Source organism: Nipponia nippon, unplaced genomic scaffold (genome assembly GCF_047370975.1).
Source record: "Nipponia nippon isolate SJK-2023a ecotype South Korea unplaced genomic scaffold, ASM4737097v1 scaffold_10, whole genome shotgun sequence".
Classification (NCBI taxonomy): Eukaryota; Metazoa; Chordata; class Aves; order Pelecaniformes; family Threskiornithidae; genus Nipponia; species Nipponia nippon.
This window is the reverse complement of record NW_028262291.1, coordinates 26,219,892-26,243,049: the sequence shown is the minus strand read 5'-3', so window position 1 is coordinate 26,243,049 and position 23,158 is coordinate 26,219,892. Positions and strand designations below refer to the sequence as shown.

General features: G+C 44.8%; 1 protein-coding gene across 7 annotated transcripts in view; it reads right to left on the bottom strand.

Moving 5' to 3' along the window:
* The window catches only part of TSPAN18 (tetraspanin 18), a 126,996-nt gene that overhangs the window by 25,770 nt on the left and 78,068 nt on the right, over positions 1–23,158 (bottom strand). For all 7 annotated transcript variants that reach the window (XM_087746023.1, XM_087746028.1, XM_087746026.1 and 4 more), the window contains one exon: positions 1,551–1,641. The gene's annotated coding sequence lies outside the window, so the exon portion shown is untranslated. The remainder of the gene's footprint in view (positions 1–1,550; positions 1,642–23,158) is intronic.

The following is a 23,158-nucleotide window of genomic DNA, read 5'->3' as shown; positions in this document are numbered from 1 at the left end:
ATCCCTTTCACACTGGATTGAAACCCACGGTTTCACTTCAATTGCTCCTTTACCTGTGCCTTGGAGATGGAATCACTGAAAAACTTAGGTTGGACAGCACCTCTGGATGTTGTTGAGTACAAACACCCACTGCTTCCAATCTGGGTCAATTCCAAAGTTTGATCCAACTTCAAAGTTAGAGAAGGTTGCTCAGGGTCATATTAGTGAAGTTTTGAATATCCCCAAGGACTGAGATTCCCCAGTCTCCCTGGGCACTTCTTTCAATGTTTCACCACCCTCCCTGTGAAAACATTTTTCAAAACAGCTGTCCAAGGTGTGTCCAAGCTACCTTGTGACGACAGGAACAAGAGCATCCCTCAGATGTGCCAGTCTATCAGAACTCTCAGGAGCACCTTATCTTCACTAGTCTCAATCCTTGCATCTTCCATATCATACCACTCCAACCTTCTACTGTAAACAAGTGTGTGAACCATTTTCCTTGCCTACCATTCCAACCATGTAATCCCCAGCCCTAACATACCTTTGCAGACTATTTGTATTTCACTACATAAAATTCAAACATTGTGCACTTGCCTGATGGCTCATCACAGTCTCCCCATCTCGAATACTTGATAAAAATCACGGAATAACCAAGATTGGAAGAGATGTCTAGAGGTCACCTTGTCCAACCCTCATGCAAACCACTTTTTCAGTCACTTCTCTTCTATCACATTGTCCATGTATATCTTCTTTTCACATAAGCATCTCTTTGCCGTCAACATGCACGAAGATCTTGTTCACTGAACTGATCCATTGCTTCCTTTAAAACCTAAGAACCAATTGTGCAGTACCTCCTACAAAATATTAGCCAACAGCTTGCGGAGCAAATGGTGCTAACTCATACCTACTTTCATATTCATGCACAACGCAACCAAGTAAAAGCAGAAGACATGTTTGAAGCTCTCTCTGCCAGGCAACCTTTAAAGGAATTAGAAAATGTGGACCAGATTCTCTTCCAAGTCAGTGCATCAATTGCTAGAGGCTATCCCAGCTGAGATGTCACTAGAAATGTCCCTGAAGCTCTAAGCTGCATCAGTGACGAAGGACCACCACAACCTGGCATCGCTCCATTGCGTGCTCTCGCCAGCAACATGGCAGCCCATTCTTTGGCTTGCAGGTATGGACACTTGGCTCAGCATGCTTGCCTTCCTTCACAGAGCACCCCTCTCCCAAGAGGATTTCTGTGTTCACCATCTGCAAGCAGTATCCAACTCCTTTAAACCAAAGTGGTGGGGTCTGCTAAGAGAACATATCTAAGAGGTGGTGCCTTCCAGAAAACCCTCTTAGAGTATTATTTCCACACGGTTTGCTCCTCTAGATAGAACAGAGATAGGGGCAGTTTAATTAGGAGACCAAATTGCTGCAGTACACCTCACAGGTGATATGAAGGCAGAAAAGCTGTGTATATCTTACGCCCCTCCTGCACACCATAGCTACACCTAACCAGCCTTGACAGAGATGCAGAGAAAGCATCTGGCATGCAGAAAGAAAGAGCCGTAAACAAGACCCACCTTCACAAATCTTGGGACTTTGAAGCACAGTGTCTATTCTAGTCTTTAATTGTCTGCGTGTCCCATGTATCTCTTTCTAGCCAAGCTTGTCCTGTAAGAGAAAAATACACAATTACTGCAGAAGTCAATAAAATGAAATCATGTTAAATACACAATTTATTAAAACACACCATCCTGATGAATATGCTCAGTCTAATTGCCACCTTAATTTAGTGTACATTAGCACTAATGAAGAGCTTTTAATACCCAGTGAGGGATCCAATTCCTCAGAATCTCTTTAACAACCTTTGGGGTGTTTTAAATGCCCACAGACCACATGTAAATCTATAGTCCCATTACACATGCACCTCATACCACAACAGGATTAGATTAATACCAGCTGCACCTTCAATATTTTATAGGAGGTTTAGACAAACTTTAATCTGCTGTGACTTTACAGCCCATTTACCGGGAAAATGGAAAAGGCAGAGGAAGGGAGATGGAATGCATCTTTGGGAAGCCCAGCCCAGCCATCAGGAGCAACGGCCTGAGACGCTGGGCATTATCCCTCATTCTTCCAGCCAGCTCTCACGCCAAGTTGAGCAAACTATTTCCTCTGCCTCATCGTCACTGCCTGGGAAGCAGCAACAGAGAGGAACGGCGAAGCCACCGCACTGCCCACCCAAAGGCATTAGACAGACTGGTGCAGGCAGAGGGACCCCGGTGCAGATCGCCACTGCCCTTGAGCTAACAGTTACAATTTTCCCAGTAAATTTTAATTTCTGCCTGCACAATGATAATGACAGTCTTTAGCTAGGCAAAGGTGAGGTGAGACTACAGACTAATGTGCAAAGCATGCTTGTTTGACTGTTGTTTTCTCAGGGCACCCTCTCCCAGGTTGTTTTTTCCACTCGTCCGACACAGCCCCAACCCCACGCTGCAGGGCCTGTGGGGAAGGGGCAGCCTTTAACTATTCCAACAGCACTCCATGCCATAAGGGTCCAATACTCACACAGGGTTGCTCAGTACTGTAACTCACTCACTCATCCTTCGCAAATCGTTTTGGAATACTTGCAGCTTTGCTGAAGCCGCTGCTTCCCTGTGAGGGATCAGATAAGTCACCTGGGTCTATCCCTGCTCTCTCACTGCCAGCATTTCATCATGATTTCTGGAGGGGTGCATTTAACATCTGTTTCCCACAAACATTTGTGAATGCGCCTTTGAAAATTGCCTCCCATTAAGACTTCTGTGAGTAAAAGTCTATCGTTTGTTGTTGGCAGGAAGCGAACAAAGAGTTTCAAGGTGGCTGAAACTATCACAATATAAAACATATAATGAATATTCATAGACTTTTTGTTTTGCATTAATCCCTCACATTTAATGTCCTTCCTCTGTCACTGTGTACCTACATCTCTGAATGGTGAGCAGGAATGGCTTCCCTTTTGAAATCTGGAGGGTACAAACATCTATAGCCAATCGACCCATCTCTGCTGCAAAGTACTGAAGGCATCTGCTGAGCAGCGGCTGAATTGCCCCACTTTACAATGCTGTGTATGAAGGCTGGCCCGGATCGGTACAGCTTTACCACCAGTGTGGAAGTTCACAGGGTGCTACGTGACTGGTTGGGAGATGGTTGCAGCAGGCTCAGGGACCTCCAGAGAGAGGCTTGGAGAGTCTACAGCTAGGACAAGAGACAGCATCACTGCCCCACAATACAGAGCCCCTTTTTGACAGTCGGAGCCCAGTGCCCACCCTTACCTTTTTATCTTTTTCTTTTGTGTGTGGGGACACTTCATCCTGTGTTTTGCATGTGCAATTGAGAGACAATTTCTTCCGTCGTCCTATCCCATGATGCCACTATCCTGGGATAGCTGCTGCCAGGAGAAGATGGCTCTAACTTTAAAGCAGAGATGACACTGCGCTATATAAACCTATCACTAGGAAAATAACCAGAATGATAGGATTCCTGCTCCTACTGTGTGTGCATATAATTACATCCCTACAAGCCTTCAAAGGTCTATATGGGAGAGGAATTTTATTTTTTTATTCCTCTTAAGTCACAATATTTTAAAGAAATTACAGCACCACAGAGAGGAAGAGCTTAAATGCTTCAGTAGGTACCAGCAGGTGCTGTGTCAGAAGGGATGAAAGAGTGTGTTTGGTGCCAAACAATAGCAATACTCCATCTTACTCTACGGTCCTAAAGGGGAGGAAGTCCCTGCCAAACAGCCTCTCTTTGGTTAATAGCTACGATTTTGTCATTAGGGAGAATTGCAGAAAGTGCAAAACCACCATGCCTAATTGTGACTGAGCAAGCTGATGCCTTTAATTACAGTCGCTGGGGAAACACAGTGGAAGCTGGAGTAACGTCCGAGGCCAAGCCTCCTTCCTTGGGGCTGCACGCGTGCAGCCGTGCTGCCTCAGCTGGCTGAGCAGCTGCGTTTGGCACGTTGTCCTGCGTCCTCGCTCATCTCACAGCCACCGCATCAAGTGTCCTTGCTGAGCATTGGCTTCTCTTTGCATTCACTGCTTTTAGAGTAGCTCTTTGTGAGGTGCAGGCTTTGATGAAGGAAAAGCAGCTAAACTCATGACTCCTGCTGGTCTCACGCAGCAAGACAGTTGGACAGCCAGAACAAAGAGGGAGGGGGGCAAAAAGAGGTTGATCTAGTCAACAGGTAGCAAGTGAAACAAGAAATGAATTGAGGGTGCAAGATGGAGAAGCAAGGCCTGTCTTTGGGAGAAATCCCGTCTCCTGCATGTTAACTAGTGCAGGAAGGCCACCAGATGAATGGCTTACAGGTGTTCTGCTTCACAAGTGCCTCTAGCTACTGCCAGTCCCCTTTGCTCACCACATTTGCAGGATCTAGAGAAACAGAAACACTTGCCAGCCCGTATGTTCAGCCAAAGGAGAAGCTGAAGACAGAAGTCATGTCCTGCTGGATCTCTGCAACAGGTCTGTGCTTTTATGGTGAAGGGTGAGGAGAAACATCTCCGTGGAAGCAGGACCAGATTAATATCATTCCTTTGCAATGGCTTCAGAAAAAAGTAAAACATTTGCTGCTCCTGAACTGGAGCTTGGCACAAACTGTCAGCCTCATGCATTATCCTGTAACTATTGCTCCTACATAAATAACTAATTGCACTGGAATTTCATAGTGCTTGCATAGCAGAGTCATTGCTGTGACACGACTACATTACTGCATGTAAATCCAATTAGATTCCAAAGTGCACTGTGTAACTATAATCGGCCCCTGTGGAGCAGGGACGAGGGGACCTGCACAAGGCCATGCAACTAGATACTAAATTACAGTCAATCTACCTCCTCTTTAACTGCATTAAAATGCTAATGTCACTGTAATATGGGCCCATTTACCAGTGATGACTTGCCTTGCAACACTGGAGTGAATCAGGTTGTTGCACTGCCTGAGAGCATTTAATTCCTCAGCACAGTTGAGTGAGCAAAGCCCTTAGGGGCATCTTATACCTTAAAACAATAACCTGATTGGCTTTTATAGCACTAAAATCATATGAGGCTTGGGATGGTGTTTAAATGAATCCGAGCTGCTGCTAAAACTACCCTAAGTTTCCTACCCAAGCAGAGCGTTCGGGACAACTGGGCCACAACTCTCCCTGACTCTTGTCTGTCTGCTTTTAACAAAGACACATTTCTGCCAGCAAAAGGCTGTGCATAAGAGCACATTAGTCACACACAGGAGGAAAAAGGCAGCTGGACTGAACTTCTTAAAGCTTCATATAAATGACGCCAGCTTTGCAACAAAACCAATAATACAACACTTACCATCTATGGTTTATATTTGCAACTTTGCACAATGTGTGCCTAGAATACATGAGATCATATGGAGGTAAAAATCTCCCACATGTACAGACATTCAAAATGGAAATTCAGAAGTCCCAGAGCAGAACCTATTCTCCCAAATGTTATAACATTTGGAAGAGTGCTAGGGTACGTGTCTGAAGTGCCAGTACAGCGTCAGGCCACAATCCACTCCATTTCAACTAGTGCAATTGTGCATACAGCACTGTTCGAAACACGAACTGCTCACTTTGGCCCCATCCCAAGCAAAGTTCAATAGGTAACCACGTCTGGCTCTTTCATACAGCTTTTCACACACAGACATCAGCCATCTCAGAAAAGAAGATACTGCATACAGAACCAACATATCTGATAGCCTGCAACTCTTTTAAGTTCTGTTCCTTAAAAAAAATCCTCAGATAGCTCACAGGTGTATTTTCCCTTGTATTAACCGCAGTACAATGGAACCATATGGTACTGATTGCCTGTCTTTCCAAACAGATGACCCAAAGATTATCTGCACTGATAATATAATGATATTAATTCTGTTTAGCAGATAAGAAAACCAAGGCTAAAAGGGGAACGGATGTGCTAGATCTCCTGACCCAAAGTACAGCCCTCTGCTCACCAGTCCATACTGAGACCAGTCCCAAATCCATGAAAAAGTCGATCACTTCTGGCTGACAAGTTACACTCTTTGACAGGCTTCTTCTATCCTGTCTATTTAGCATATCAGAAGGGAGGCGGCTAACTTCGGCCTCCTGTGTCTGGAAATATTTCCCTTCAGGATGGAATAAATGTCACCCTCCTGCGTGGATCATGGAGTTGCATCACAAGCCAAGTGACATTATCTACTGTCATGTCAGATACTGTCAAGTGTTGAAACACTCCATACGCTTGCACGGCATTCCAGACGCTTAGGGCATTTAACATAAAGTGTAAATGCCTGCCACTTTTTCCCTGAGCCTGACACATCTCACCTTTACAACAACTGACTCCTTGGTGCTCTCTTCTATAGCCTTGCTTTGTTTGCAGCAAATGCCTCAGCAGTTTGTGGCATTCATGATTGCTTTGAAAGATGCAGGAATACATCTCAGAAACACTGGGCAGTTGCTGTGGCAACCTTGTCCTCCTCAGACCATGATTTCCAATATTTTAAGAAGTTTCCTGATACTTTGCAGGCTTCAGGGAAACAATGCAGAGGAGGAAAGTGATTGATTTTAAAGTAAGGAAGCAATCAAAATGGATTATTATGAGCCACAAGGCCTTGTCCTATCAAAGAGATGATGATGATGATCTCTCCTTAGAAAGGAAAAGCAGCCCCAGACTGGCTGGGCACAGGCACAGGCAAGGGCCCACCAGCAAGGGAATTTGAAACCCCTGCTTTTATCATCTGTTTTAATGCAGAACGGAGCTCCAAATCAGTAGGTTAACTTCTTTTTTTTGTTCTTCTCAGTGCTTTTTCATAAGGTGGAGGTGGGGAAAAAGAAACCCACCCTTTAACACCATTTAATTGAGGGACTAAAAATCTTAATTGCTTTTAGGAAAGAAATCCCAAACAGAACTTTGAATGCACTAATTATTTTACAAAAAAAAAAAAAAGAAAAAGAAACTCTCTTTCTTCAAGGTAACTGCCTACACAGATGCAAAACCAAAACAGTCGGTTTAGTCAGTCTAGAAAAGCAAAGGTTAGGAAAAACATCCTGTAAGTAAAGCACATCTTAAACGAGGGGTCTCAGTAATACTAAGTGAACCAGAAAATAATATTGCTGGAAATCTGAGAAGTGGCATTATTTATCTGATTCTGGTCATCTTTCAAATGTTTTTAACAAGAATAATAATGCATCCTAAAGTGCCATGGATTCTAAACACAGTCGGAAATTCTTTATCCCACAGAGCTCACAATTCAGGGTGACTTATTTATTTAGGAAATAAATACATTTCACAAGCTGTAAGTATGATATGTCCAGGAAAACTTGAATGCAGCAAAGGAGAAACGACCAAGGGAAGAAAGGCAGACATGAAGTCTAAGTTACCCTGGTTATAGCCAAACTGATACACATCTCATATACTCCATGTGCAAATCTAAACTGAGTTTCACTGTAATCAGCACCCTTAACTTACTCTTAGACATAAAACTGCAACTAATGTGGTTTGAAAGGTAAATGTCACTGATCTCAACCACACCTGTCCCAATTAAGGTATGAACATCCAACTGTGCAACATCTCTTGCTATAGATATTTCTGATTTCTGATTAAGAAAGAGTAAGAAGGAGCAAAGAGAGAACCATGGCCGCAGCCCACAACAGAGCTTCAGATGCTCTGCAGGAAAATAAACAAGAGTTAATAAATCCCATAATCTTGGCATACATGTTTCTAAATGTTCTCTCTTCCTTCAAAAGATGTATAATCTAAGCGCTCCAGCAATGATCAGGTCCCAGGCAGACAAAAGACCCTCAGCACAATTCATACGTAGATGACAGGAGTAGAGGGACTAAGTGAGATACGAGCCAAGACTCGCAGGCTGGCTCCCAGCTGCTTTTGCTTTCCCAATGGATAACAGATACTGCAACGAGACACACAATGTCATGCTAGTGAATTTGCTGCTCTCTTAACACCTCATTTTTCTCTCCATCTGAACTTATTTTGAAAGCATGCAGTTCACTGTCCCCCTTCCCCTTTCTCTTTTGTCCTTACTCATGGGAAGGGAAACATGAAAGACAGCATGGCTGGCTATTGTTAATGCATCTGAAAGTGTAGACATTAAAAAGGGGGTTATTCTGGAACGTGCCATGGTTTTCCTTGCTATTCGCACAGGCAGCTAATGATCACCCTAATAGCTTCTCTCTCTGAAGTCATAATAAGCTTACAAATGAACCCATTCAGCACATATTAAAAAGCAAGGGATGCTCCTTTGATTATAGCCTTTATGGAAATCTCTGAGTATTTGTTTTGTTGCTGCACAGCCACAATTAGGACATGCTGCTGGGAGCCGACTCAGCTGCCGGAGCGGTGGGGTTTGGAGACACCTCCCAGCACCATAGCAACACATCCACCTCTCCCAGCATCAGCCACGGGGAGCCTGGCTGCCATCAAGGCCAGGCAAGAACACTTTGGCGCTCCCAGGAATTAAGAAATAAAAAGTGCCTAATTAAACTTCCTCTGCTGATGCCTCGACCGTGTTTATGAAGCAACACAGCCAGCCCCGCGCTGCAGTTCTCGTGACCGAGAGGCGAGCACCATGCCTGCGCCGTGCAGCTGCTCTGCTGCACCCACTGGGGTCCTGCTCAGAGCATGGCATAGGGTCATGCAGCCTCCAGGCATCTCTCCATGCTCTGCTCAGGGGGCTCTTGGGGTCGGAGGCATCCGCTTCCCACTGCAGGAAAACTAGGCAATAAGGGAGTTGGAGTCTTGAGGCGGCTATAGCTTTACTTTTCTGAGGTGAGAATATGGGGGAACTCGTTTCCATCGCCACCTGTAACACTTCCCCCACAATAACCTCATCCTTCCACATGCGGGGAGGGGAACTGAGTAACCTTACGGAAATCTCCTTACCACTTAACTGCTCAGAGGTTGATCTAAATCCCACTTATATTGCTGACTGACTTAAAACGTCTTCAGAGGAGAAAGGAAACAAGAAGACTTTTTAAGGATGTAAAAACCTAGCAAAATCGGGGATCTAGTCTTCATTAAGGTTTGAATCTGGGTCAAATATTTCATGTTAGCTAAAAGTTAAAAGAGCATACCTTTTTTCCCCTTCATGAAGACAACATTGTGAACAATATATGCACTTTCCCAAAATATACTTATTCCCTAAGCATAGCACATCTGCAGCAGTCTTAAGTGGAGAGACTTGGGGAGCAATTCATTTTTGCACACAAAGACAGCAGCTTATGTGCTGATGACATGGATGCACAGGCTTTCAGATAGCCTCAGTGGGGTGAATTTCACTCACAAAAAGTATAATGTCTCCTCTTAGAAAGCTAGCACTCTAAACAAACTGCTTCTGCTTTGCCTGAAAGACAAGACCTTTGTATGGAACAGATATTTTCTACATCTCCAGGAGACTGGCTGGGGTTAAAGCAGGTCAAACCATGTAATACAGATAGCTTTGTGTTGATACTACCCACGGTGCCTATTAGGCAGGCCATAATTGTAAGAAACCATTTCTCAGCAAGGATATTTAATACAGTGCCAAAGAGTCTCCCCAGGCAGGCTTTGTTTTAAGGTTTGTGAGCTTTGGGGGGGGAAGGACTGTATCTCTTGTTGTGAAGCAGTTCAGGGCCAGCATGTTTTTAGCTCTATTGTAATCTAAATAACACATAACGGCAGCAGTGGAAACTTCACTACCAGCATCACTTGCAAGCAGACTGGGAATAGCCTGGGGCAAAACCTGAAGCACCATCAATCATACATATACGTAAAAATTGGCATGCACTGACAGGGTGTCATAAGGACTTTTTCAAAACTGAAACAGCAAATTTAACCATGGAAATACTCTGGATGGTGATGAATTTTCTTTTACTCAGTCTTCACTGATATTGTACCTGCTAGAATTCAGGAGTTAGAAACTGATGACATAAAACTTCTTCTAATTCAAATCAGGGGGGCTGAATAATTCCAAATGTACCAGTGAATGATGAAGGCATGATCTGAAACACCAACCATAAGGCAGCTCGCATGGCCTTAAAACGGTACAAAGACCAGTTGGTAGCTGGGCTGCTGAGTGCTTTGCTCTTCGCACCCAAAAGGAGCTGAGCACAGTCTGACCCAATCTGGCAATTCCTATTTTTGCAAAGACTGGGGAACCTTTTTAGGTAGGACAACAAAGAGACCATATTGGTAAAACCAGATCTCCTGCGAGGGATAGGACTCCACAGGCTAACCTCCATGTCAACCAGGACTGGGCTGAATTCTGACTGCAAAATCACACCAGTTTTCAGTGGCTAAAATTCAGTATACCTCCACCTTTGCTATGTCTCTTTTCTTGATCAGCATGAAATTTGAAAGCAATGCTGCTTTTCAGCTAAAAAAAAAAACCCATATTTTTTTAAAGTATCAAAACCAGGTTTGCAGGGCAAGCAGCCCAAGTTTAGGCTGAGACACATAGGGAACAACAGGACGTTCAAGCCATTCCCAGCATGGAGAGACAGCCTTTTTGGGGCATTCTCCCAGTTAGGCTACAGACTTGCCCTGAGGACAAGAAAAATTGTCTCGAGTGGCACCGCATTTAACAGCCTCTTCTCCCATCACTGCTGCCAGCATGGGAAGAATCTTTCTGAAAATATTGTGGAGTCTTGCTGTGCAAACACATTTGACGATAAATTATATGGCAAATTTCAAAACAAGATTTGTGGTCACCATTCTGCATGTCTGATGATACACAAACCACCTTACATCAGAACAATAATACCACTTAAGCCTTAGATTGCTTTCCACATTACAGTCTGAAAGCCCTTTATGAAGCTCAGTGTCCTTTATAAAGCTGACGTGGCTTTGCTCCAGGATACCCAGCAAGTGTCCTGGGCAGCTTCTGTGGTCCACTGTCTAGTGCTCAGACCACTTTCTAGCTCCACTTGCCACAAAGGATGAGGAGAAGGCAGAGGTACTTAATGCCTTCTTTGCCTCAGTCTTTAATAGTCAAGCTAGTCATCCTTGGGTTTTTCAGGCCCCTGAGCTGGGAGATGGAGACAGGATGCAGAGTGAAGTCCCAGTTGTCGAAGAGGCGGCAGTCACTGACCTGCTCCTCCACCTGGATGCGCACAAGTCCATGGGCCCAGATGGGATGCACCCGAGGATACTGAGGGAGCTGGCAGAGGAGCTGGCCAAGTCACTCTCCGTCATTTATCAGCAGTCCTGGTCAACTGGGGAGGTCCCAGATGACTGGAAGCTAGCAAATGTGACACCCCTCTGCAAGAAGGGTCGGAAGGAGGATCCGGGGAACTACAGGCCTGTCAGCCTGACCTCGGTGCCAGGGAAGGTCATGGAACAAATCATCTTGAGTGCCATTACACGGCACGTGCGGGACAGCCAGGGGATCAGGCTCAGCCAGCATGGGTTTATGAAAGGGAGATCCTGTTTCACTAACCTGGTCTCCTTCTGTGACAAGGTGACCCGCTTAGTGGATGAGGGAAAGGCTGTGGATGTTGTCTACTTGGACTTTAGTAAGGCCTTTGACACTGTCTCCCACAGCATTCTCCTGGAGAAGCTGGCTGCTCACGGCTTGGATAAGTGCACTCTGCGCTGGGTTAAAAACTGGCTGGATGGCCGAGCCCAGAGAGCGGTGGTAAATGGAGTCAAATCCAGTTGGCGGCCGGTCACGAGTGGTGCTCCCCAGGGCTCAGTGTTGGGGCCAGTCCTGTTCAATATCTTCACTGATGATCTGGATGAGGGGATCAAGTGCACCCTCAGTAAGTTTGCAGATGACACCAAGTTGGGTGAAAGTGTCGATCTGCTGGAGGGCAGGAAGACCCTGCAGAGGGACCTGGACAGGCTGGATCGTCGGGCTGGGGCCAACTGTATGAGATTCAACAAGGCTAAGTGCCGAGTCCTGCACTTGGGTCACAACAACCCCATGCAGCGCTACAGGCTGGGGGAGGAGTGGCTGGAGAGCTGCCTGGCGGAAAAGGACCTGGGGGTGTTGGTTGACAGCCGCCTGAACATGAGCCAGCAGTGTGCCCAGGTGGCCAAGAGGGCCAATGTCATCCTGGCTTGTATCAAGAATAGTGTGGCCAGGAGGACCAGGGAGGTGATAGTGCCCCTGTACTTGGCACTGGTGAGGCCGCACCTCGAGTACTGTGTTCAGTTTTGGGCCCCTCACTACAAGAAGGACATTGAGGTGCTGGATCGCGTCCAAAGAAGGGCAGCAAAGTTGGGGAAGGGTCTAGAGCACAAGTCTTATGAGGAGCGGCTGAGGGAACTGGGGTTGTTTAGTCTGGAGAAGAGGAGGCTGAGGGGAGACCTTATTGCTCTCTACAGCTACCTGAAAGGAGGTTGTAGCGAGGTGGGGGTCAGTCTCTTCTCCCTAGCAACAAGCAATAGGATGAGAGGAAACGGCATCAAGCTGCGCGAGGGGAAGTTCAGGTTATGTATTAGGAAAAACTTCTTCACCGAAAGGGTGGTCAGGCACTGGAAGAGGCTGCCCAGGGAAGTGGTTGAGTCTCCATCCCTGGAGGTATTTAAAGGACGGATAGACGTGGTGCTCGAGGACATGGTACAGTGATGGACTTGGCAGTGATAAGTTAATGGTTGGACTCGATGATCTTAAGGATCTGTTCCAACCTTAACGATTCTATGATTCTATGACTTCTGCTAACATCTCTCACAGAAATTCACAGACTCTGGCAAGTTATTTCAAGTTGGTGTCCGTCGCCGCCCCTCCCCATATTTAATATAATTAACAACAACACTTATCTACCACCCATGGAGTTTGAGAGATTTAATTCAGTATCCTATAAGAGTGCCAGGCTGCCTGTACTGAAAGCAGCAGAGAGAAGTGCCTAGAGACACAGTATTCAAAATACAGTCATATTTAGATCAAAACAAGCATTTTGAGCGACTGCCAGTATATTTAAAAATGTTCAGGTACAAAACCCCAGGTGGGGTCCTTCATCTGAACTGCACAGCTCTGAGCTCATGGTAACTGAACAGAAAAAGATCAGATGGCTTGTACTCCACCTTTGCCACGTTCCCCACAATGACGTGCTCAAAACTGTGAAAGTATCCATCTAGAGCTGATGGCTCCAAAAACGCTCTCCTGCAGCCCTCACACAGACACCCCCTGCAAGATTCTTCTGTGGGTTCACACTGTCACCTCTTCACTAGGAGAATCCCAACTCTATGGACCTACTGACAGGAAGAGAGACACAGAAAACAATTTCATCTTGAAAGCAGACACCGTCCATGACACAGTTGAGGCTCCTCATTGACCAGTGTTGCCAGTGCCCCAGGGCTCCCGGACAACACGGAGGTTGCATTACAGGCATTTGAGTGTTGGAGGGAAAGGGCATTCGCATTAGGAGCTGAGAGCTATTGCCAACCCAACATATTTTGAAACTTCACCTTCTGTTTGGAGCCACTGTCATCTTACTCTTGCACGAGCTCTGTTCCTGGCACCTAGCCTGTGGCTAAGGGAAGGTTCAGCACAGGATTTTCAGAGGCGAAGGGCAAAAGCAATCTGGTGATTGCTGAAAGACCCGAAAACACACCTTGCCCTCACTGATGGCTTGAATCTTCCTCTTCCCTTTAGCCTCAGTGCACACTGGAAGGACACACGAGGTTCTCAGTGACATCAAGGGGAGATGGCTGTTGGTTGCTTCACGTAACTCTTGTGGTAGGGCCATGTGTACACCAGATGTCATGGACCTGTTACACTTCATCCCATGCCAGCAGCAAGGGTGAGCACCACAGCAGCCCACATACCACCCTGCCCACTGTTCCCATTGACAACAGTGTGAACTAGCTCTTCCAGGAGGTCAGCAGAGGCATGAGAGTCTTCAGGGCATTTGGGATCAAGGATCAGTATCCTGGCTGCCTTGCTGCTAATAAAGTCTGGGGGATGGATGTGGGGATGCTTTTAGAAAATGCAGGGTTTACAGCGGCTCCCTCAGAAGTAGCTCAGGAACATAAGTTTTACAGTCAGCACAGACTTGGGAGTTTGAGGCAGGCACTTCCAATTATCTGATATTCAAAACAGAAAAGCTGCAGCACAAAACTTCTCCCAATACAGGACTGCCTATTTGCAGCCCTTGAAGAACAGGTTTGTTCTTACATCTTTGGATGAAGCACATTAATCTGGACACAGGGTGCACTCGTGTAAATTGGCCTTCCAATATTTCTGTTTCTATTTATTGACACCAGCCTCCTTCCGCTCAGAGCCCATATTAAACACCCATCATTTCAAGCTGTGCACCCGGGTGCCCTAGAGGTGAGTACAGATTGACGCTGATGAGATGGAAGACAAAGGCACAGGAGATGCACAGGGAAATACGAGAGGCAGGAGACATGCTTAGGGGTCTGTCGTTTCAATAGGCTGCACTCCTTTTCTGAGCCTGCACACTCCCTATGGGCCAAGCAGAAAGCAGGTGATGACGCTGGCCCACCCTGTAAAACCCTACAGAATGTCTTTGACTCAGTTTGTCCTTTGCCAGTTTTGCTATTTAAATGCTGGTACTCAGTGGAACTGGGCACACCTAATCAACAGATCCAAGTTTCCCTCTTTCAGCCCCTTGAGCCCCCAAGGGTGAGAGCACTGAGATGTGCAGGCTTTCCCCAGGGTTTTGCAGCTGGTGAAACGAGCATGGGCTCACCTTGTCCTAACTGACCCAACCACCCCCACCCCCACCCCCAAAGAGGGGCTTGCTGGTATTTCTCTTCCTCATCAATTCCACTGCTTCAAATTTTGATTGAGAGGCTGTATTTTATCTTTCATTTCCTAACTTCCCCTCTCTTCTGCAACACACTGTCTTGACACTGTTACCTGTACCATATATTGTATACCATATTCATCTTCTTTGTAATCTGATTTTTGCATATGAGTTGTCATTTAGCAAATCTGATTTTGCTCAGAAGCATCCAAACAAATCTGTGAGTCAAAAAGAATGAATGAAAGAATAAAAGCAAATGCCAAGCAAGCCCCCATTTAAGCACTTCACATGTCCTGTATGAAATACCAGCTCCTGAAATTCATTTTTTGGTGAGATGACATCTTCTCGTATAACACATTATCTTTCCATTATCCCAGGGCGAAACCGGTCAGATTTCTCAGCTAATACTTATCTGCTGCTTTCCCTGCTATCCTGGGAAGATCACAAATGAATTAGGTGACTCCAAAGCATTTTGGGGTAATAGCCAGGATATCCTTCTGCTAAAGAAGGCAAGTCAGAGGTGACGAGATAACTACAGAATCTATCAGTACTGACTAGGGGTATTCATTTCTGTAAATCAATGTAATACTGCTAAGCCTATACCGAACACCCAGAATAATGACTTTCTCGATACTTAAATCTTTACTATTGGCTCAATGATTCTGAAATTAGTCCCTTCAACTGGACTATTGTTTGGTCTAGAGATTAAAAAAAAACCCCAAAAAACCAAAAATCCATCTTAGGACAAGACATTTTTTTAATGTCAGATTTCATTCAGCCATTTAACAGGAAAAAAATGGCTACACTAGTGGATATGGTATCAGCAGTTAACCTACCAAACAAACTGATTTTAATTACGGCGTCGATGTGCAAGGGTTTGGCTGAAGACTTTGAATATCCGCTTCAAAAAGTATGATACATTTATACGAGTCAGAGGCAAGACAGGGAGGAATTTATTTCACACATCCTCTGTTAAAATAAACAGAAAATGCAGGATTTAGTTCATGAAGGCAGCTTTAAGTTGCCACCTGTGGTTATTACCTTAGCTTTGCTTGGAGACCTCCATTTTACAACCTAGCTGTAGTGGCTTATAAAAACAAGGGAATTTGCCTGAGGCAAAGGGTGCTTAACCTCGGTGGGTTTGACAATATCTTCGCTCAGACTGTGTTTCATTTTCCTAACCACACAACCAGACCACGGCCTCATCAGAGAGGCAGCTTCTGCTCCAAGCAAGGCCACATTTTTCTAGCTGAAATAAAATGATATGTCCTGACTATGTTCCCTTTACAGCATCAGTTTCTTTTCTACTGTACCTGAAGGCTTAGCAAGCGATTTAATAGAAACTTTATAATGCAGGGGCCTTTTCCTTTTTAAAGATGATGTATCTATCCTTTTTGTTAACAGATCTAAATGTAGATACACCAGAAAAATTTGTTCTTTCCCACAAACTGGAGTAAGCCATATTGTAGTAGGGGATTTTGCCACTTTAACTATGCAGGTAAAGGCTAAATTACCAACCTGCATAACACAGAACAAGGTTTCTTAGCATCTTTCCACTTTAAACAACATCCAGCAAGAGCTCTCAAACCAATACAGCTTACTCCAAATCCCAGAGCAAAATACCACCAAAAGCCTTTTTGTCCTACCAGTTTAAATACGGGCACTTCAAGCATTACATGGCTGCTAAAAAATACACACCCATGAACAAAACCAGACAAACAAATAAAAATAAAAAAAAGAAAAGAAAAAGCAAAAAAGGTCCATGTAGATCTGAGCTGTGAAAGTATTACGTTACATATTAAATCAAGAAAGTAGTATTAACTGCAGAGCTGAACAGATTCTGTGACCACCATAAAACAGGCACTTGTAATGGCACAATTGGAAAAATAGATAGAAACATCAAGACAATAAACTAACAAATGGCTAAATCAAAACCTACCAAACTTCCCGCAGCTCATCCTCCGGGTAAACGTGAGCGGAGACCGACTTCCCACCCAGCCCTAGAGGTCGAGCGCTTTGTCCCATCCCCAGAGTCCCCTCACCAGCCTGCGGATCCGCACATGTGAATGCTAGGCACTGCAGCCAGCAACGGGCTGTTGGGCAGTTTTGGCAAACAGGCACATGCCGGACCTGAGCCAAGCACGCATGTTCTTATGCTTGGAATTGCTTCAGGAAAAAGCCACCGCAGCTGGAAAGCTGGGGTAACACTGCTCCTGTGGCTCCAGCCAACAAGCATCCAGGAGCTACAGGTTGTAAGTTACAAGGTTGCAACTAAGCAGCATTCAAATGGGCCCTGCACTGTACTTGGAGAGTAATAAAGAGATGATCAGATGAACAGGCAGCCCGATAACTATGTAACCAATCATCTGGGGAAAAAAATGCACTTTTTGCCCAATACACCATCCGAGATCATCATGTATGTCCATGGCAAAGGAAATGGACCACAAGGAAGCACACCCTGCCCTAAGGAATGCGTGACACCACCTAAGACAGGCTCAGGGCTCTCAGGGAGGGTTACAAGTTTCCAAGTCAGTCCTGAAAAGACACTTTCCACGAGGACACTGACCTGCTGGGCAAAGGTTAGTGGCAGGGACATGCTATCATACACAACAGCAGAACAAGACAACCTGTAAGATTTGCAGCATCAATTCTTGAGCAACGCTGGTTTGCAAAATACCAAAGATAGCTAATGAGGGCAAGCAAGATGAAGGTCTTTTTTGTCTTTACAGCTTCAAACAATAGCACAGTGATAGGAACTTTACAGACCTCGGATATTACATGACCTACTCAAGAGCTTAGGCCCTGAGCTCTTTATCACAAGGTCTCTGCTCAGAACAAAGCCAAGTCCTTCCAGCTCCTCTTAATTGACTCTACTAGCATTCATTAAAAGGACAGTAAAAGAGACAGCAAATGGTTTGCTAATAAAGTCCGATTCTGAGGTTCACTATGAATAGAGGACAGGTAGCATAATTACATTAGTAAACGCAACTGAAGTCACTGCCACATTGTTGTTTGCTCTTTAATTTAAGCAAAAATAGAATAAGGTGGCCATAATGGGGGCGGGGGGGGGGAGAAAAAGAAGAAAAAAAGGGCAGGAGAAACTGTTCTGCTTTTGCATAAGTCTGACTGCATGATTATAGGATGTTGGAGATGTCTAAGAGGGAGCTACTGAATATTTAACCTTAGAAATGGAAGCTTGGTTGTCTCGCGTCCTGTTAACATCCACACGTATCTTCCATTAACTCTAATTACGGCTAACAGGGTGTTCACATAAGTATCTCCATAATTAATGTTAATAGTAGTTACCGGCAAACGTTGACAGAAGATGAAATGCCGAGTTTCTTCTCCAGGGCTAAACACTCAGAAGCCTGCCTGTCTCTCATTTCCATTTCCTACCGTAACGGCTCTCTAATCAATCGCACGTATCCCAGACAGACTTACGCACTGAATCTCGCAACAAGACACACACGCAGCCATAAGTAACAGCACATGCTGTTATTTATACAAAATACAAACACAGACACACAATACCTGACCCATATTACACTGGTTCACTTCTGTATGCTTACTGCTGTACAGATACCGCAACAAGGTATGAACAGCAGAGACTGACCCATCCCTTTTTCCTTCAAGATGCCCAGGCTTCACAGAGGAACAAATTTTTTCTATCATATATTAAGATAAGTAATTTTCAATTAACAAACCAAAGAGCAAACAAGATTATAGCAACAACCTCAATTACCTTTATTAATGCCATTATGCCACCCCTAGTTGACAGACTATACTACATTCCCAAATCAGACATTATTAACAAACCATTAAATTTGTAAATGAGAACAGCAAAATTATCTGCCATAATCAGAACACTAATAATAATGCACCTTCTATTGTGCTTCTGGCTCGAGCCCTGAGCTCTGCAGCAGTAGTTCATTTAAAACCATTAACAGACTGCTTCCAGCCAGGGGTCATTTTCTAGCACAGTCCCGCTCTCTGCTCTCTTATCCCATCATAAGTGCAGAATTGCCATCAAACTTATGCAATTCTGGAGCTGAGTAGATTTATAAACTGCCTTTAGTTGGGAAAGTATTTATAAAGCCTCAGGGAACCAGAGAAGTACTCTACTGTTTCCCTCAGGAGTTGCAGATATTATTTGTAGAAACCTTATGGTGCTGAAGCCTTTGCCAGGGACTTCACGAAGGGGCAAAAAGCACCATAAGAGGAGCGATGGGGAGAGGCCGTACAGGCAGCCGGACCCGGAGGAAGGAGCAGGACAAAGTCCCACTGGTGCTGGCCGTTGGAGCCAGATGAGGATCTGTGCTCATGGAAAATCTGACTCGCGCATCTAAACCCTCCCTGCACCCTAGTGCTAGCAGTCACTGGTCCTCATACGCTTTGGGGCAGCTCCAGTCACAAAACACGTGCGGGCATGAGTCCCACTGAAATTAATAGGTGCTTTCTCTAAAGGATGAGAAAAAAAATCAATTTGTACATTTGTCAATTCACCTATACTGGGCCCATGTTACATTAAAGAAGAGACGTCTCCCAGGACTCATCTTAAATCAGAACTGGACGTGTTTTAGTTTTGCTATGTGAAAACAAACTTTTTTTTACTGGCTTTGTTTTCTGCCTTGGGGAATTAGTGTCTCAGGCAGGATGCTGAAGACTCAGTGGGATTTATTTTTCATCATGCTGAGGGTGGTTTTTTTTTTAATCAGGCACACGGGCTTATTAACGCAGCTCCACTCAAATTAAGATTTTCAATAAACCATTCTATGCCCTGATTTTTCTTCATAAATTTATGGGGGGAGTATAGGGAGATTATTGTTCAGGAAACCAAGGGATAGGAAGCATAGAAGGCACAGATCTGAGGCGTGCTGACTGCCTGCAAACGGGACAAGCCAGCTATCCTTCTAATGTACAAACCCCTTTGCCATGCCCTTCTCAGCCCCTTTTATCAAAGGGGAGGATCACATGCAGCTCCCAGGATGGGCCCTGCTCTGGGCACCTTCGTGTTGCTTTTTTTGCAGCACTCGGTCCCCACACCACATCCCTCCTCTTCTGGTGTCACACTCCACCCAGACTCTTCTGAAGATACATCTATGTCTTGCGTTGAAGCACCCACCTCGCTGCTGGGTCCTGGGACCCCACAGCTTCGTGAAAGCCAGAAGTGTCTATAGGGGAAAACCCCTCCCCTTTTCTTGGTCAGGTTTGATTTACCAGAGGTACTTTTCTGTATCCACACAGCTTTTCTCAGAAAAGGAAAATAGAATATTCTTTCCCAGAGTTACAGGACCAGAAAAGATTTTAGCTATAGTCAATCTGACCAAACACAGAACATTTCTTCCCAAATACTGGGTTGCTTTTTGAATATATTTTGAATATTCATGATATAATATTTTTTTACAATCACCTGAAGCAGTGGAAATATATTTAACAGCAGCAGAAACAAGAATGACCAGAACTCTGTATTACCTGTTACAACACTGGTCCCCTCTCCACCCTGCTCATACTCTTGGCATTTAAAAACGTACAATGAAAAAGAAAATATAGTTAGTAAAAGTAACGCTTGTAAAATTACATTTTAAAATGAGAGTGTTGTAAAGTAGCAGCTACAAAATGAAGTGAAACACTAAGAAACGAGTTGCCTAGACATTTTTATAGGAATGGGAATGAATGTCCAGTAAGTATTTGAGGAAATCTGAGTTGATTGAAACTTATACTCTATATTTTAACTGGATAGCTGGTGCTGCTTCAGCGTCTTGCTAGCAGGCTAACAGGGATATTAAAACAGAGAGCAGGAGGGGATCAGCCAAAAACAGTGAACAGACAGTTTATAGGAGAATAGTTCATCTTTTCTTCATTATTAGTCAACCTAGCAAGGATGTTCTCTGGTTATGCTGGATATCCAGTTAATTTTACCCAGGGCTGTACAAAACACAAACCTATATTTGCAATATAAGTGGAATAAAGAGATGTCCAGTTCTGTTTAATATCTTTATAAACGATCTGGATGAGGGGATTGAGCACACCCTCAGTAAGTTTGCAGATGACACCAAGTTGGGTGAAAGTGTCGACCTGCTGGAGGGCAGGAAGGCCCTGCAGAGGGACCTGGACAGGCTGGATTGTTGGGCCGGGGCCAACTGTATGAGAGTCAACAGGGCTAAGTGCCGAGTCCTGCACTTGGGTCACAACAACCCCATGCAACGCTACAGGCTGGGGGAGGAGTGGCTGGAGAGCTGCCTGGCGGAAAAGGACCTGGGGGTGTTGGCTGACAGCCACCTGAACATGAGCCAGCAGTGTGCCCAGGTGGCCCAGAAGGCCAGTAACGTCCTGGCTTGTAGCAGAAATAGTGTGGCCAGCAGGACTAGAAGTGATTGTCCCCTTGTACTTGGCACTGGTGAGGCCGCACCTCGAGTACTGTGTTCAGTTTTGGGCCCCTCACTACAAGAAGGACATCGAGGTGCTGGATCGCGTCCAAAGAAGGACAGCAAAGTTGGGGAAGGGTCTAGAGCACAAGTCTTATGAGGAGCAGCTGAGGGAACTGGGGTTGTTTAGTCTGGAGAAGAGGAGGCTGAGGGGAGACCTTATTGCTCTCTACAACTACCTGAAAGGAGGTTGTAGCGAGGTGGGGGTCGGTCTCTTCTCCCTGGTAACAAGTGATAGGATGAGAGGAAACGGCCTCAAGCTGCGCCAGGGGAAGTTCAGGTTAGGTATTAGGAAAAATTTTTTCACTTAAAGGGTAGCGATGCATTGGAAGAGGCTGCCCAGGGAAGTGGTTGAGTCCCCATCCCTGGAGGTATTTAAAAGACGCGTAGATGCGGTGCTTAGGGACATGGTTTAGTGGTGGACTTGGCAGTGCTAGGTTAACGGTTGAACTTGATGATCTTAAGGGTCTTTTCCAACCTAAACAATTCTATGATTTTATGATTCTGTGGATCTTATCTGAAGGAATTTGCATTCACTAGCTTTTTTTCTTTTTCCTCAGCACGAACAGAAACAATAGAAAAGGGTTTGAACTGCAAATTTATTGTAAGACAGCTTAGCCGGAAGCTGAAAACATGAGCTCTGAGATGTATTTTGTAACATCTTGAAACCTCTTTGTCTTTTTGTAGTTCTGCTGCCCAACTCACCTTTACTGGTTTTCTTTTCTATTTAGCTAAAAAGAGACTGTCTTCAAGCACAAACTATGTGCAAGTGGGATTTTGCACAGAGAAACCTTATGCTTATGTAGGGCTGTTCACATATGAACTACTGATATATGAACAGCTGCTTAGTTTCTGATACTACACAAAATAGAACTCTAATCTTCCACAAACTATCTGGACAGCATTTCTAGTGGTGTTGAGTTTGGGAGGACTACGCATCTATTTCCTGTCATTCTGCATGATAGAATATCATGGACCTCCTGAGAGTTTGCTGCATCTTCCAGATTAAACCTGAATCTGTCAGTTGTGAATTTCTTTCCGTTTGGGGAGCGAGAATTGTTGTTTCATTTTGTTTTAAGACTCAAAACCAGGCATGTTGTGATATTTCTGTGAATCCAGGATGGAGCTTTTAATCAAAGCAAGAGAGAAACTTTTAACTAGCCAGAGGTGTGGTCAATGGGGCATTAACCTGGGACACAGAAGATTCAGGGTGACATTCCTGGTCTTCCCAGTTCTAACCAGGGAACACAAGCAACCTAATTGCTAGGCTATTGACTTAAAAATTTCACCAGGCCAAACCAAGGTGGTTCTTGAGAATGCACCTTGTAGTGATAGAGATCTATATTTTTTTATTTGTTTCTTTACTTAAAACTATAGCAGGGTTTATATTTTTGGACCACAACAGAAGAGAAGAGAATCTCCGTAAAATTTCAAAACCTGACCTCTGCTTCATGAGATAGATGAAACAGAACACACCTTTTCTGCGCGACCCTAACTTAAAGATGGTGCAATGTTTTGCACAAATTAAAGTTCCAAGTCTTTTGAGTCTGGAAAACAATGTTTTTCAGTGAAAGGCATCAGTGTTTTGCTTATGTCCCTACTTAAAAGGCCACTTGCAATTCCACCGTGTACAGGTTAGGAAGCATTTTGGGAACTTAGGATGAAAGACAGTACTGGAGTGAACAGTATATAAAACAACTAGCTAGCTAGATCTTAGCATCTTCCACAGAGCACTCCAACTGGACATTGAGAGATAGCCTCCAACTGCAATGCACTGACACATCCATGTTTTTAAGAGGCAGAACCAAAACGAGCTGCAGACCTACTGATATACCAGAAACAGCAGAAAACTAATACAGTGAGCATGGATCCTAACTACCCACTCAGAAATTCCCACCAGGGTAAGAGTGCAATTTTTTGCCCTGCCAGATCTACCTGTCTGCCTCTGGCAAAGCCCCGTTGCAGTGCTGTCCCTCTGCTGTCCCACCGCACTGGGGTAAGAGCTGGGGCACCATGCTCAGGCTC